We start from the raw sequence: 17,040 nt of genomic DNA, 5'->3' as shown, positions 1-17,040 counted from the left end.
CACACACACACACACCTACAAAAGAAACAAAGCTATACATAGACATATTTTTGGTATTTTGGTTAGTAAACAAAGAAAAACAAATTATGATACAATCAAAAATGCTTGGTGATCTCTCCCATTGAAAACCCAATGAATGAGGGGTGAGGAGGATGCCAAGGTGTGATCCCAACGCCAATGCAAATGATGAGATAACATGAGGGGTCTTAGGGTCAAAAATGGGGTCTTACACGTACCTTTAAACCTGCACCAAGAAGTATATACGGATTGTCCAGAATATGGAAAACCTTTGAATTTATGATGTTGCATTCCATTTCATCATATAATCAAATCAAAAAAACTAATTTTAGCATGTGCATTTCTAGGGAACCCAAAAGCTTTAGTCTTTGTTGAGCATTCAAAAATCTTAGGATTCCCTGGAAAGATAATTTTTTTTTGGCATACATTCATGCATCATTAGTAATTTCATAAAACAAAACAAAGAAAATTCATTATCCTCTGGCCTTTTTGCTCAGAATCTTCGACTGTCAAACAGACTTCCCGACATCGTTATAATACTCGAAAGAATCAAAGACTGTTGATGGATCGATTAGAGCAAAACCAAGTTGTGATGAGAGAAGACATGATCACCATGAGGATCTAGATGGGTAAGCTTATGGAAACTATTCAAGTTATGGCTAGAGGCAAAGAAGAGTTAAGACAGGCCGTTATGTAGGTTGCTACTGTGAATCCTCTTGTGCCATCCCAGATGATTCCACCACCTTGTACCCATCCACCAATTGGTACTCATCCACCTCCCTAGGGAGGTCCCGTGAATCATAACTCTGGTCACACGTTTGTGAAGCTATGCTAAAAAATACCCAAGTGCATCGCACGCTCGAAGATAAACCCGAGTCGCCATCAAACTTTGTTTATTCCCGAAGGAAAGGGAAAACATCAATAAAACCCAAGGGAAGAGAAACGGGTAAGGAAGTCGGTTATGCAATGGAAAGGTATTAGTATCCCTTACATTCGTTGTACTCAATGGGAAACATTTTGATTGTTCTTTGCTCGGACGAGTGTTACTATCTAAAGATTACTCGCAAAATAATAAGGGGAAAAGAATGGAATAAATAGAGTGCTCGGAGAAGATTAGGGCCCTTATGCCTACGTATCCTTATAGTGCAATAAGAAATTCAGAGCTCCATAGTTCATCTAACTAATGGTGGGAGATGAAAGAAAAATTGATAGAAGCGGTGTTTAAACCTGACAAGGCATAACCGATGTTTGCCTTAGGAAGAAGGTAAAAGTGATATAAGTGGGGAAATGATGTTTGAACCGGGTAATGGTGTTTAAACCGGGTAATGGTGCTTAAACCAAAGGTTTGTAAATGAAGGAAATAAGAAAAGGAGTGAATAAATATATGTTCTCGTGGAGGATTTGAATCCTCGTGCCTATGTATTTGTAAGACCCAAATTTTGACCCTAAGATCCCTCATGCAATTTCATCATATGCACTAGCATTGGGATCACACATTGGTATCCTCCTTACCCCTGTTTCATTGGGTTTGTTTTGGGAGAGATCACCAAGCACCATGTGATTGTCTCATACTTGTATATTATCATTTTACTAACCAAAAAACCAAAAATATGTCTTTTCATTTGTCTAACTCGTTTGTAGGTAGGGCATGATCCCCATTGATCTATCAAGTTCATATATAGGGTTTAAGACCCTCATGGCTAAGAACACAACCAAGGAATGATCCAAAAAGGTTCTAGGAATCATATATGAGTCCCATTGATCTCTACATGTTATTTTGATCAAGATTTCTTCAAGAGTTTAGAGTTGGTTTGCCTTGGAAACCCTAGTTTGTCTGGGTATCTTGAGTGACTTCTTCAACAAGCTTCCTCATCAATTGATAAAATTTCTCAAGATACACTTCAAATTCATCATATTATGAATATGTGATCTACCATGAGCCTAAAAAGTCAATAGAATTGCAAGTTAGAAAGTTGGTTGATGGTGGTTAACCAGATGAATTCATTTGATCAAAATTGGGCCTCTCTAGACCCTATCTCCTACAATTTTCACCCTATGAAAATTATTCCAAGAGAAATATTACTCTAAATGATATTATAAACAACTTTCATGTTGAGGTCTAGATCTTTTTTTGCTTGGAAAGTCATTTTCTATGATGAAACATTATAGGTCATTTTGTCTAAACCCTAATTTGAAAAGTCAACTTCCCAAGGCCATAACTTTCTCAATTTTTATGAGATGAAAGATTTCCAAGTTGTACAATCAAATTCAAGATGCCTACTTCAACATTTATGTTTGGAGTCAAAGCTAAATCAACTTTTATGAGCATGTGATATGACGATACATTATAGGTCATTTTGGACCAATACCATTGAACAAGTGATTTTCCTCAACTTCAAAAATGCATAACTCTCTCATTCTAAATCCAAATGATATCAAATTTGAGACTATTTTGAAATACTTAGAAAGAGATATAAATTTTATGAAGACACTTTTCTCATTTGGAGCTCACATAAAAAATTAAGGAAGGTGGAATATTGAAGTATATGACTTGACACTTAGAAAAAATTTCAACATGTTGAAATTTCCAAACTTCCACCTAAAAGTTCATCATGATCCAAGTTCCAAATGGAAAAGTGTTTAACATAAGAGTTGTTACTCTTGATCTAATCTTTCTAAATAGTCCTAATTCATTCATTTTGGAAGAGGTTTTCTAGGGCTGCGCATGGTGTTAACAGGCCTGCATCAATTGGCAAAATCAAAACTTCAAATGACCATTTCACTTTGCCTTGCCAATCAAACTTCATTCAGACTTCAGCATAGTTGAATTTGGACCTTAGTGCATTACTTCATGGGCCTGTACATGCCCATGTAAGCATGAACATGACATTGCCAATTTTGGAAGAAATTTCAAGTGTGCAAATAACACTTCAATTTGCTATAAATAGAGACCCTCTGAGATCATTTGAGAGGATCCTTGCGCGCCAGCTTTGCCTCCACTCTTCAAACCCTCACAATTCAAAGGAAAACCTGATAATATTCACTTGAAAATTGAGTTTGAATCTCACTATTTGGAGATTCAAAAACTCCAGGATCCAAAGCTTTGTACCAATCCTAAACCACTTCTGCAAGCTATTGGAGCAAGATCAAACGTGAATTGAAGCAAGAGAGACCAAGTTCTGCACAACATTGAAGGTATTTTCCATATTTTTTCTTCTCTTTGATTCTCACTCAATTCTCATCAATTCTCTTGGATCTTTGGTTGTCTGAAGTTCTACCAATGTAGGCAAGAAGATTGAGTTGCTTTGAGGTTAAATCAAAGCAACTCAGTTGGTACACCTCAAAATTCAACTCCTCATTTCTTTCTATATATTTGGAGTTAATTAAAATTGAGGTTAGATTTGTGATTTACACCATTTTCTCTTTCAGATCATGTCCTCTTTTTTTATTTTAGTCATTGTGATGATTGAACCAGTCTGACGAGGTTCGCCTGAGAAGGTGACCGACCTTTGGCTCCGGCAGTGAGGTGGCATTGTTCAGAACCATTAATCCTTTCCAAATTGTTTTAATCACAAGCGTTGGTTCTGATTACCACTTGTGTGGCGCACTGACCGAGTTCCATCATGGAACGCGTGTTTGTGTCCACTTGATCTGCAACCTCAATTAATGAGGGAGATCAAGTGGTCCACATTTTTTTGTAATTTCTGATTTTCATTTTATTCCTTTGATTTTATTAATTTTAATATTGATCCAAAAAATATGAGAATTTCACCAATTTTTTTAATAAAATCCTCTTTCATATTCTGAATTAAAATTATTTTTTGGATCATTATTAATATTTTTCATGATTTAATTGATTTTGTGATTGTTTTTAATTGTTTGAAAAATACTTTTAAGTTTCCAAAAATTATGAAAAAATTTCTCCAAGGTCCTTCGACCTTTTTTGACCTATGATAAATCTCATGGCCATTTCTTTGGTGTTTTGATGAGGTTTTAGGAATTTGACCAACCATATTTAAATTAAAGCATTGTTTTTAGTATTTTTAAATTGAATAAATGCCAAATATCTGTGTTGAGCCATTTTGATTGATTTTTGTAAGTTTGACTTGTGTTGTTGGGCCTTGGTCAAGGTTGATTTGACTTTACTAGGTTAAGATCATTGGATTTAGGGGATTGATGGAATGTATATTCCATCTCCCAAAATGAATGAATGATCTTAATTTGGTAAAAGTCCTCCTTTGTACAATTTGAGTTTGATCCACTTCCCCCTCCCTCTTCATCTCATTCCTCTTCTTTATGCATTCATGACATGGTCCTATGATATCTCTATATCCTAAGGCTAGTTGATTGCAAAATCAACATGAGTATGGATGAGATTAGGCCACCATTTTTGCATATTCTTTTTGTGTGTGGTATGTTTCATGAGCATAGTCCATCATACTATGTGTCTAATATGCATTAACACCAAAATTCTATTGCCCGACCTCAAATAGTTGTGACTTCTACATAAGTCCAATTACGATTGCTTAACATAGCGCTAAATTTTGACACAAAAAGGCATAACATTCTATTTAATGAGATTGTAAGTCTCCCCTCTTTCATGGTATTGTGTGGAAACTTGGCTTTTTTTCCTTCCTTTGGAAGATGTCTTGGTTCAAGGATCCATGCTTGTGATAAGTGGGATGAGTGTTCTCCAAACAATGACTTAAACAAAAAAAAGAAAAAGTAATACTAACTTCTAACTTATTAACAACTAACATTTAATTTTAAGTCCTTTACTTTCAATGCAATTTAATTTTAAGCCTTATTCATTTGCCATTATAGATACCATCCTAATTGTTTATGTTAATGTCATTTTTACTTTGTCCATTGGACCATACTTTTTGATATTTTGCTTAAGTATATTGTGATTTCTTGTGTGTTCTTTGATCATTAATGTACATAATAAGAACAAAAACCCTAAAAAAGATCTTGGTTGGATTGTTGGTTTGATCTGAGACTTTTGGACTTAGAATTTAGGCAACACTCCCTATGCAAAGGACTTGGCCAATGCCAACTTTCATGTAACCAAGTGCTTATGATTTGAAACTTCATCTGATACATCATTGGAGATCCATTTTGAGTTCATCTGCAACATGATCATTGTGAAGCTGTTATTTTGAACCTGTGACTTATGGTATCTTGAAACTCATCTGCTACATGGGCAAATTTGAAGAAGGATCATGGATTTTCTAAACTTGGATGTGGCTATCTTTATTTTATGACTTGCTCTTCAAGTTGATATTTTGTGCATTATTTATTGCTTGATTCTAATGTCCAAGGGAATTTGGGTTTCTATATGACATTCTTGTATATTGGATTGCAGCCCATTGGTCAGATCTTTTCAACTCTCAACTTCTAAATTTATGCTTAGGATTAATCTCTTCTTCTCTTCCCCATTTCTTAAATTTCAAAATCTCTCCCTCCTTTTAAAAAAAACTTCTTTGTTTGTGTTTGTTTTCTAAACTTAGACCATTTTGCAAGTTAGAAACTTTGGCCTATGCCATTGCATTTTCAAACTCATTTTCTTAATCAAACTTACAAATAGACTTAACCATACTTGACTTAAAATTTTCAAAAAGCCAAAAAGAACTAACTCATTCAAACAATTTTAGGCCTTTGTGCCTTTCAAACTTAAATTTTTTTTAAAAGCAATGTACCCACTTTGAAATTGATACCACGAACTACGAGGTTTTGATCCCTCATTTTATGTTGGTACGTGGGGACAAGTCCGAAGGTCTTGACAAACACAAAAATATAATTAATGAATTCTTTTCTCATCCCCCCATTCTATTTATTTGTAAAACATTATTTTGTACAAAAATACATATGCACACAAAAAAGGGCTCCCAAGGAGTACCTAGGACACTTTGGGTGCTAACACCTTCCCTCTGTGTAACCAACCCCCTTACCTGTAATCTCTGGCATTTTATTAGTTTTGATTTTATAACTTCTTATTTTTGGGTTTTGTTCGTACTTTTCCCCTTTCCGTTGGAAACAATAAAAGCATGGTGGCGACTCTTGTTATTCGATGTCTAGCTTATCCATAGCTTGATGATCATGAATTTACTGCTACAGAAATTAAGTGGAAATTAAGTGGCGACTCTGCTGGAGAGTAGTCTCTAGTGGGTTTAGCCTACTTGTTTGTGTCTATATAACTGTATATTTGATGTATGTATATTTTTTTGTATGATATAATCTTCTTGTTGTGCTTGGTGATATTTGAGTGGTGAGATAAGTTCTAACCCGAACTTGAGTGCAATTAAGATAGGAGGATGGTATAGTCATGTTCAACTTGTGTGGAGTAGTCCTTACCAAGTTGGCTTGAGATCCATCTACTCAGTGGAGGCCCTTTTGGATTTAGAAATGTCACACAAGTATTTGTGGTTAGACGTTACTATCTCTAATTTGGGGTCCGAGAAGTCGAGGACCGTAGAACATTTAACCTCTCTTGGCCTATTTAGGACGTAGTGCGGAGACTGTTCAAGTGTAGACTTGATAATAGTTGTTACGCGATACTACACTCAGACGAGATTCTCTTGAGAGTATTATGGGTTGATGAGTCAGTCATCCTAACCTGTAATATCCGATAGATGGAATTAAGACTCTGGGAACTTTTTAGAACATGATCTACAGGTTGTTATCGTTAGTTCACTCCCTTGGGATGGTTCTTACCCAGACTCCATGCTCGTGACTTACAACAAACCCTTGATTCTTGGTTGATCCAATCAAGTCTTGTCAATATCAATGGAACCTGGGTGTTGATAAGGTGTAAACAATAATCCACCAAAATGGATGATTGATCTTGACAATGACTTGATTCATCCCTTGACCTTTGTTTGTTTGCTTTGTGTGTGATCCATTATTTGTGATTGTTGCATTCATGCATTCATGCGCATCATAACATTCATCACACGATAATTTCAAGGAACTGAGGTGTTATTTGCAAATATTTTTAGATCATGGATCATGGACGAAGGAACACTAAGAAGTACAGTTTTAAATGTCCCGACCTGAAAGAGTTAAGGAAGCTAGCATCTTTTGCATTATATCCCTTGGACTTTAAACAACGTCATAGGAAGCTTTTTTCCATCTTGTCTGCTGATGTGGTTGAAGGACTTTTGAGCGTGTTGGTGGAATATGCCCATGTTTTCCTGATTATCAGCTTGTGCCTATGTTGGAGGAATATGCCCATCTCTTGGGGATACCTGTTTCTAACAAAGTCCCGTTTAGTGGATTAGAAGAGATTCCCAGATCTCATCTTATAGTTGAATCTCTTCACTTTAAGAAGTCTGAGATATAGGCTCATCAGGTGAAGAAAGGAGGGTTGTTTGGGTTGCCATCTGATTTCCTCATCAAGGAAGCTAATGCCTTTGCTCAGGCCGGTAGTATGGATGCTTTTGAAGCTATATTTGTGTTGCTCATTTATGGATTATCTTTGTTCCCTAACATTGATGGTTTTGTTGATGTTAACGCCATTAGAATTTTCTTGATTGGGGATCCTGTGCCTACTTTGTTGGGTGATATGTACTTCTCTTTGCATCTAAGGAATTCTAAGGGTGGTGGAACTATTTTCTGTTTCATTCCTCTTCTGTACAAGTGGTTTATTTTTTGCACTTTCCTCAGACGCCTGCTTTTATGGAGAACAAACAATGTCTACGGTGGTCTCAGAGACTTATGTCTCTCACTAACGATGATATAGTTTGGTATGATCATTCATTGAGCAGTTTGGAGATCATTGATTGTTGTGGTGAATTCTCTAATGTGCCTCTCGTTGGTACACAGGGAGGAATTAACTACAACCCTGCTTTGGCTCTTCGTGAACTTGGGTTCCCCTTGAGAGACAAACCTAATAATATGTTGTTAGAAGGTATTTTCTATCAAGAGGGTAAAGATCCCCAACATTTGAAGTAGAAGATTGTGCATGCTTGGCATAATGTACATAGAAAAGGAAGATCCGAGCTTGGTCCGTGCAATTGTGTAGCTTTGGAAGCTTACACTCTTTGGGTGAAGAAGAGAGCTATGGAGTTGAAGATGCCATATCCTTGTGAAAGACCTATGTTTGTGGTTGTGGCTGAGCCATTAACTCTCCCTAACCAAGATGTATAAGATTTGGAAGACACACTCGCCAAGATGAAGCGAGAGAAGGATATGTGGGAATAGAGGTTCCATGCTTTGAGCAAAAAGCATGAGAAGTAGCAGCTTGAGTCTAAGGACAAAGATGCACTTATTGAGCTACTTGAAGACCGGGTAACAAAGAGACAGAGAGAGTCGGGGGTTTCATCTTCTAGCATGCCTCAACCTTCCATTGCTTGGAAGAAGATTGTTGACCAGCTTGTCCTCGAGAAGACTCAGATGAAGGCTTCTTTTGAGACCGAGATCCGACATATTCGAAGGAAATACGCGCCTACAGCCAGATCTTCTGACGTTGTTAGGGATCCTTAGGATGGACCGTATCCTTTTCCCTTGTATTTTTCATTTGGCTTCTGACATTGTACTCAGTGTAATCCTTCTAATTATATAAATAAAAGATATTTTTATGCTCATATCAAATTGTTGCAATTATTGTTATATATATATATATATATATATATATATATATATATATATATATTTGCAAATAATATAGTAAGTTCCTTGAAAATAAAAATAATCAAACATTGCATTTCATGCATCATTTACATAAGAAGGTTTCTCTTTCGTCAGATGTCTCATTGGTGTTTCTTCTATGCTTCAACCAAGATGACTCATCGGTACAATACTCGCGCCAATCACTCCAGAATTATGGAACATCTTGAGCAAGAGAATAGAGACTTGAAAGAGGATATCACCCACCTGACTGCCATGATGGAGTTAGTTCTAGATGCACAGAGCCTGTCTTCTCCAACACTTGCAACTACTCCCCCTCAAAGGACTATTATTTCAGAGGTAGCTACCTCTACTATTCCCGCAACTGCTGCTCGTTTTTCACCTGCCATGCCTGCTGGATTCCCGTGGGGAATGCCTCCGAATTTTACGCCTGAAGGCTTTGCACCTACATTTACTTCTATACCGGCATCTAGCCCGGTCATGTCTATGCCACCGCCTGTCGTGCATACTTTACCTAGTGTGGAGGACACCATTTATCATTCCGAGTTGTCTGAGGACCCGAATGTATATGAGGAAATGGATGAAATGAAAGATCAATTTCTTGAGCTGCACAAGGAATTGAAGACCTTGAGAGGTAAGGATCTATTTGGGAAGAGTGCTGTTGAATTGTGTCTAGTGCCGAATGTGAAGATTCTAGTGAAATTCAAAGTGCCTGACTTTGAAAAATACAAAAGGAACACATATCCGCTCAGTCATTTGGTGATGTATGCCCGTAAAATGTCTACCCAAACAGACAACGATCAGCTGTTGATCCACTACTTTCAAGACAGTCTGAGCGGCGATGCACTAAGATGGTATATGGGGCTGGATAGCACAAGCATCCTCACTTTCAACGATTTGGGTGAAGCATTTGTAAAGCAGTACAAGTACAATGTTAATATGGCTCCCGACCGAGATCAGTTGAGATCATTGTCTCAGAAGGACAAGGAGACATTCAAGGAGTATGCACAGAGATGGAGAGAGCTCGTTGCTCAGATCAACCCTCTTTTAGAGGAAAAGGAGATGACAAAAATTTTCCTGAAGACCCTTAACTCATTTTATTATGAGAGGATGATCGTCAGTGCCCCTAGTGATTCTACCGAAATGGTAAATATGGGGATGAGGCTAGAAGAAGGTGTCCGAGAAGGACGGTTGTCTAAGGAGGAAGTATCGTTCGGCAAGAGATACATCAACAATTTTGGTAAGAAGAAGGATAATGAAGCCAATGAAACTGTTAGTGGGAGGCAGAGGAGGCCTCAAATCAGAAAAAGTCAACCACCCCATCAACATCATCATCAGGTATCTTCGATTATTCCCGTATTTTCAGCAAGTCAATTAGCACCAGTTCAACAACAACAACGTGAACGACAACAACCACCGCAATGTACAAACACCTACAACAACAACAATACCAACAACCATCAACAACAAATTTTTGAAAGGAAGAAGGTCTCTTTCGACCCGATTCCTATGATGTATGCAGAGCTCTACCCATCATTGATTCTCAAGAACCTACTCCAACCAAGAAACCCTCCGCAAATCCCTGAACCACTTCCATGGTGGTACAAGCCAGAACTCTGATGTACTTTTCATCAAGGGGAATCCGGACATGACACTGAGAACTGCTATCCACTCAAATATGAAGTTCAAAAGCTGGTTAAGAATGGAATGGTATCCTTAGAGGACCGTGCGCTGAATGTTAAACCAAACCCATTGCCTGCCCATGGAACTTCATTTGTCAACATGGTAGACGGCTTCCCTGGGGAGTTCAAGTTATTCGATGTCCACTTCATTCGAAGGTCCTTGGTGATGATGCACAAGGATATTTGCTTGGTTAGTGATTGTGAGCATGACCATGATGGTTGTGCTGTCTGCAGTGTTAATTCAAGAGGTTGTGAGATTGCGAAAAGAGACATCCAACGGTTGATGGATGAGGGTATGATTCAAATTGTTCAATCTCGACACATAGATGATGATGTCAATGTAATTGTTCGAGGGTTTAAGAATCCCGAGAGATTGGTGATTCAATATGATAGCAGCAACAATAACAATGTCAGCCAAAGATCGGTATCACCGTTGGTCATAAGGTTGACAGGTCCAGTCCCATACGCATCCGATAAGGTTGTTCCTTATCAGTATAATGCAACTATGGTGAAGGATGGTCAAGAGGTTCCATTACCTATGACCAATTCTGTTGTGAACATTACTGATGTTACCAAGGTGACTCGCAGTGGTCGAGTGTTTGGGCAGGTGTTCCCAAAAGATATGGAAGATTCAACAGTTGGTAAGAAGGTGGAAGTTCCTGCAGTAGATCTGGTTAGTGCTTCAAAGCGTCAGTCTGGTGAATCCAGCAATTTGAAGAATAACGATGATAATGAGGAATTTCGATTGATAAAGAAGAGTAAGTTTAATATGGTGGAGCAGCTGCTCCAAACCCGCTCAAAGATTTTAGTACTGTCTCGGCTTATGAATTCATAAGCGTACAGAGAAGCACTGCAAAGAGTTCTAGAGCAAGCGTTCATGGAATATGATGTTACGGTGGATCAGTTTGATCATATTGTTGCTAACATCACTTCCTATAGTAATCTCAGTTTCTGTGATGAGGAACTCCCTGAGGAGGGTAGGAATCATAATTTGGCTTTGCATATCTCCATGAATTGCAAAGATGACGCTTTATCCAATGTTCTTGTTGACACCGGATCTTCGTTGAATATGTTGTCGAAGTCAACATTATCAAATTTGTTATATCAAGGAGCGCTTATGAGATATAGTGGTGTGATCGTAAAATCTTTTGACGGTTCACACAAAACAGTGATTGGTGAAGTGGACCTTCCGGTGAAGATAAGTCCGAGTGACTTCCAAATTACTTTTCAAGTAATGGATATCCACCCGGTCTATAGTTTTCTGTTGGGAAGGCCATGGATCCACGAGGCAGGAGTTGTTACCTCCACATTGCATCAGAAACTCAAATTTGTCAAGAACGGGAAATTATTTATTGTTGGCGGGGAGAAGGCGTTGTTGGTTAGCCACCTGTCATCTTTCTCTTATGTTGAAGCTGAGGATGAGCTTGGAACTCCGTTCCAGGCCTTATCTATTGCTGATGAGAAGAGAGTTGGGGCACATATGTCCTCATTGAAAGATGCAAGGAAGATTGTTGAAGAAGGAATTGTTGACGAGTGGGGGCGAGTGGTAGATGTCTCCGATAACAAGAATAGAACCGGTCTGGGTTTTCAGCAAGGTTCGTCAGCTGTTAGATCAGAGGATATGCAACTCAGCTTCCGTAGCGGAGGATTCATTCATGGAAATGAACAACACTTAGTTGTTGTGCTAGAGGACGACGAAGAGGAAGACTGCACCAATTTTGTGACGCATGGAAAGGCTTGCAACAATTGGACTGCTGTTGATATTCCTGTTATTATGCATCAATCTAAGTAATTGCTTTTATTTGTTTTCTAAAATCCTTCTCCTATGCCTAAGGGAGAAGTGAACATTGTTTGGCATTTCCAAATTTGATCATCAATAAAATATAATTCTATTCATCCACATCTATGATGTTTTGTTTTTACTTTTTGCTTTATTCTGAAAATGGTAATCACAAAAAACATAAATAAACAATATAATTGTCCATCTGCATAATATTTGGTCACAAATCACTTCTCTAAAATCAAAATATCAAATCATTATGCAAGTTGGTTTCTAACCCCATTGAATACAATGATCCTTCTCATTCTCCAAATTTTGAATTCCCTGTGTTTGAGGTTGAGGAGGAAAGTGATGAAGAAGTGAGTGATGAATTGTCTCGTCTTCTTGAGCATGAAGGAAAATCCATTCAGCCATTCGAAGAGCAGATTGAGCTAGTCAACTTAGGTTCCGAAGATGATGTGAATGAAGTCAAGATTGGGTCTCAACTGTCTCCAGAGGTTAAAAAGGGGTTGATTGATCTCCTCCGAGACTATTTAGATGTGTTTGCTTGGTCTTATGAAGACATGCCTGGTTCGGATTCTGAGATTGTGGAGCATAGATTGTCGTTGAAGCCAGAATGCCTGCCAGTCAAGCAGAAGTTGAGAAGAACACATCCTGATATGGAAGTAAAGATCAAATAATAAGTGCAGAAGCAGATTGATGTCGGTTTCCTTGTGACCGCTGAGTATCCGTAATGGGTGGCCAATATTGTGCATGTGTCAAAGAGAGATGGAAAAGTTTGCATGTGTGTTGATTATAGAGATTTGAATAAAGCCAATCCAAAAGATGATTTCCCTCTGCCACACATTGATATGTTGGTAGACAATATCGCTAAATTCAAAGAATGCTGGTGCAACATACCAAAGAGCAATGACTACTCTTTTTCATGATATGATACATAAAGAGATTGAAGTATATGTTGATGATATGATTGCTAAATCTATTGATGAAGAAGAACATGTTGAGCATTTGTTGAAGTAATTCCAGCGTTTGAGGAAGTATAAACTCCGTTTGAATCCCAATAAGTGTACTTTTGGTGTCCGTTCTGGTAAGTTGTTGGGCTTTATTGTTAGCGAGAAGGGTATTGAAGTTGATCCTGCCAAGGTCAAAGCAATACAAGAGATGCCTGCGCCCAAAACTGAGAAGCAAGTCAGAGGTTTTCTCGGCCGCTTGAATTATATCTCAAGTTCATTTCACACATGACTGCCACATGTGCGCCTATATTCAAGCTTCTTCGGAAAGATCAATCTTGTGATTGGACCGAAGATTTCCAGAAAGCTTTTGAGAGTATCACATAATATCTGCTTGAACCACCGATCTGGTCTCCGCCTGTTGAAGGAAGACCATTGATCATGTATTTGACTGTGCTTGAAGATAGTATGGGTTGTGTTCTAGGTCAGCAAGATGAAACTGGAAAGAAAGAATTTGCAATTTACTACCTCAGTAAGAAGTTCACCGACTGTGAGACTCGGTATTCTATGCTAGAGAAGGCTTGTTGCGGATTGGCTAGGGCTGCTAAGCGTCTTCGTCAGTACATGTTGAATCATACCACTTGGTTGATATCCAAAATGGATCCAATCAAGTATATATTTGAGAAGCCTGCTTTAACTGGGAGGATTGCCCGTTGGCAGATGTTGTTATCAGAGTATGATATCGAATACTGATCTCAGAAAGCGATCAAAGGTAGTGTCTTGGCTGACCATTTGGATCACCAACCAATTGAACATTACCAGTCAGTGCAGTATGATTTTCCTGATGAAGAGATTTTGTACTTGAAAATGCAAGATTGTGATGAACCATTGCTTGAAGAAGGGCTAGAACCTAGTTCCTATTGGGGAATGGTATTTGATCGAGTTGTTAATCAGTATGGTAATCGCATTAGGGCAGTGATTATTACTCCTCAAGGAACGTATTTTCCGTTTACAGCTAGATTGACTTTCATGTGTACAAACAATATGGCAGAATATGAAGCTTGCATTATGGGGCTCGAAGAGGCCATTGATCTCAGGATCAAGCATTTAGATGTATTTGGAGATTAGGCTTTGGTTGTGAATCAGATCAAAGGGGAATGGGAGACGAATCAACCCGGTTTGATACCATATAGAGGTTATGCGAAGAGGATTTCAACTTTCTTTATACAGGTTGAGTTTCATCATATCCCTCGAGATGAAAACCGGATGGCAGATGCTCTTGCAACATTGGCATCAATGATTATGGTAAAGTATTGGAATGAAGTGCCCAACTTGACTATGATGCATCTTGATAGGCCAGCTCATGTGTTTTCCGTTGAAGAGATCAAAGACGAGAAGCCGTGGTATTTTGATATCAAGTGTTTCCTTCAAAGTCAGATTTACCCGCCTGGGGCATCTTTGAAAGATAAGAAGACTTTGAGGAGATTAGCCGGCAATTTGTACCTGAATGGTGATGTTCTGTACAAGAGAAACTTCGATATGGTTCTGCTCAGATGCGTGGATAGACACGAAGTTGGCTTATTGATGACTGAAGTCCATAAAGGTTCCTTTGTTGGTTTGATCTAAGAGTTTTGGACTTAAAATTTAGGCAACACTCCCTATGCAAAGGACTTGGCCAATGCCAACTTTCCTGTAACCAAGTACTTATGATTTGAAACTTCATCTGATACATCATTGGAGATCCATTTTGAGTTCATCTGCAATAAGATCATTATGAAGCTGTTATTTTGAACCTGTGACTTATGGCATCTTGAAACTCATCTACTACATGGGCAAATTTGAAGAAAGATCATGGAGTTGCTAAGCTTGGATGTGGCTATCTTTATTTGATTCCTTGCTCTTCAAGTTGATAATTTGTGCATTGTTTATTGCTTGATTCTAATGTCCAAGAGAATTTGGGTTTCTATATGACATTCTTGTCTATTGGATTGCAGCCCATTGGTCAGATCTTTTCAACTCTCAACTTCTAAATTTATGCTTAGGATTAGTCTCTTCATCTCTTCCCCATCTCTTAAATTTCAAAATCTCCCCCTCCTTTAAAAAAAATCTTCTTTGTTTGTGCTTGTTTTCTAAACTTAGACCATTTTGCAAGTTAGAAACTTTGGCCTTATGCCATTGCATTTTCAAACTCATTTTCTTAATCAAATTGCAAATAGACTTAACCATACTTGACTTAAAATTTTCAAAAAGCCAAAAATAACTAACTCATTCAAACCATTTTAGGCCTTTGTGCCTTTCAAACTTAAATTTTGTTAAAAGCAATGTACCCACTTTGAAATTGATACCACGAACTACGAGGTTTTGATCCCTCATTTTATGTTGGTACGTAGGCACAAGTCTGAAGGCCTTGTCAAACAGAAAAGTATAATTAATGAATTCTTTTCTCATCCCCCTATTCTATTTATTTACAAACATCATATTTTACAAAAATACATATGCACACGAAAAAGGGCTCCCTAGGAGTACCTTGGACACTTTGGGTGCTAACACCTTCCCCCTGTGTAACCAACCCCCTTACCTGTAATCTCTAGAATTTTATTAGTTTTGATTTGGAAACTTCTTATCTTTGGGTTTTGTTCGTACTTTTCCCTTTTCCCTTGGAAGCAATAAAAGCGCGGTGGCGACTCTTGTTATTTGATGTCTAGCTTATCCATAGCTTGATGATCATGAATTTATCGCTACAGTATTTTCACTGTGCAATGAGAAATTTAGAGCTCTGTAGTTCGGGGAACTAATACAGAACAAGGAAAGAAAGATATTTGATTGGGTTGCTAAGAGGCAAAGCAAATCGCTTAAAAATAGGAGTATGGCATTAACCAATAAGTAGTGTTTAGCCAAAGTGAATTTGTGAAGGCATGGTCTGGACCAAGAATGCTACCAGGGTTTGAGATTTCACAAGGTAGAAAAATATGTTTGCTATGGTCTACAACCCTATAGGATAGCATGAGAGAAAGCCACATTCTGTAACTGTATAGGCAAGTCAAAAGGGTCAGAGTCTGTAACATACAATGAAGTGCTTGGTTGCCAAAGTCTATTAACTTTATAGGCATAGAAGAATGGAGCTTTACCAAAGTTTGTAACTGTGTAGGCAAAATCAAGATTTCCAAAGTCGGAAATTCCATAGGAGAAAAGAGAGCTTGACAAAGTCTGAAACTCTGTAGGGAAAGGAAATAGAATGCCAAAGTCTGTCACTTTATGGGAAATGAAAGGAGGATGACAATCTCTGTAACTGTAAGCAAAGCATAAAGAAATAAGAAAAGGATGCCAAAGCTTGTAATTATAGGTAGTGGATGAAGCAATGAAGAGAGGATATGGGTGTGTAACCCTGAGGTAATGATTCCAAAAGATGTATGGACATAAGGAGGGGAATATGTGATAACACAAAAATGTATCATATATTTTGACCCAATTCACATGCTATGTAGTGTCGTTTTATCATGTTTTATTAGCTTTATGTTGTGTTTGGTTTGCATTTCAAGCACTTGTCGATTATGGAGTGTTCACGCGTAGAAACCGGAAAAGGAGCAAGAAAAGGGAGAAAAATGCAGAAAAAGCAAGTTTCTGGTGCATGGCATTCGCCATCACCTTATGGCGTTATCCATGCACCTAACCACGTTATCATCCAACTTAAGCTCATTGTGTTCACCATAAGCCTAATGGCGGTCACGATACATGCGCAGTAACAGAATGTGGAAAAAACCAACTTGACTCATTCTTTCCCACCCTCCTACATTTTCTCAGCAAAATTATACACATTTGAAAATGGTTTTGCAGCATTGGGACTCTATATAAGGCATCATTTTCAGAATTTCTGGACATCCAAGTATTGCATGAAAGCTCTGTTGTTTTTAGTTTCAGGAAAATATTACATTCAAAGTGATAACCGCTCACATCGAGAGGTTATCACAACTTTAGTTTGATT

This window comes from Lathyrus oleraceus, chromosome 6 (assembly GCF_024323335.1).
Source record: "Lathyrus oleraceus cultivar Zhongwan6 chromosome 6, CAAS_Psat_ZW6_1.0, whole genome shotgun sequence".
Classification (NCBI taxonomy): domain Eukaryota; kingdom Viridiplantae; phylum Streptophyta; class Magnoliopsida; order Fabales; family Fabaceae; genus Lathyrus; species Lathyrus oleraceus.
This window is presented reverse-complemented; position numbering follows the sequence as displayed.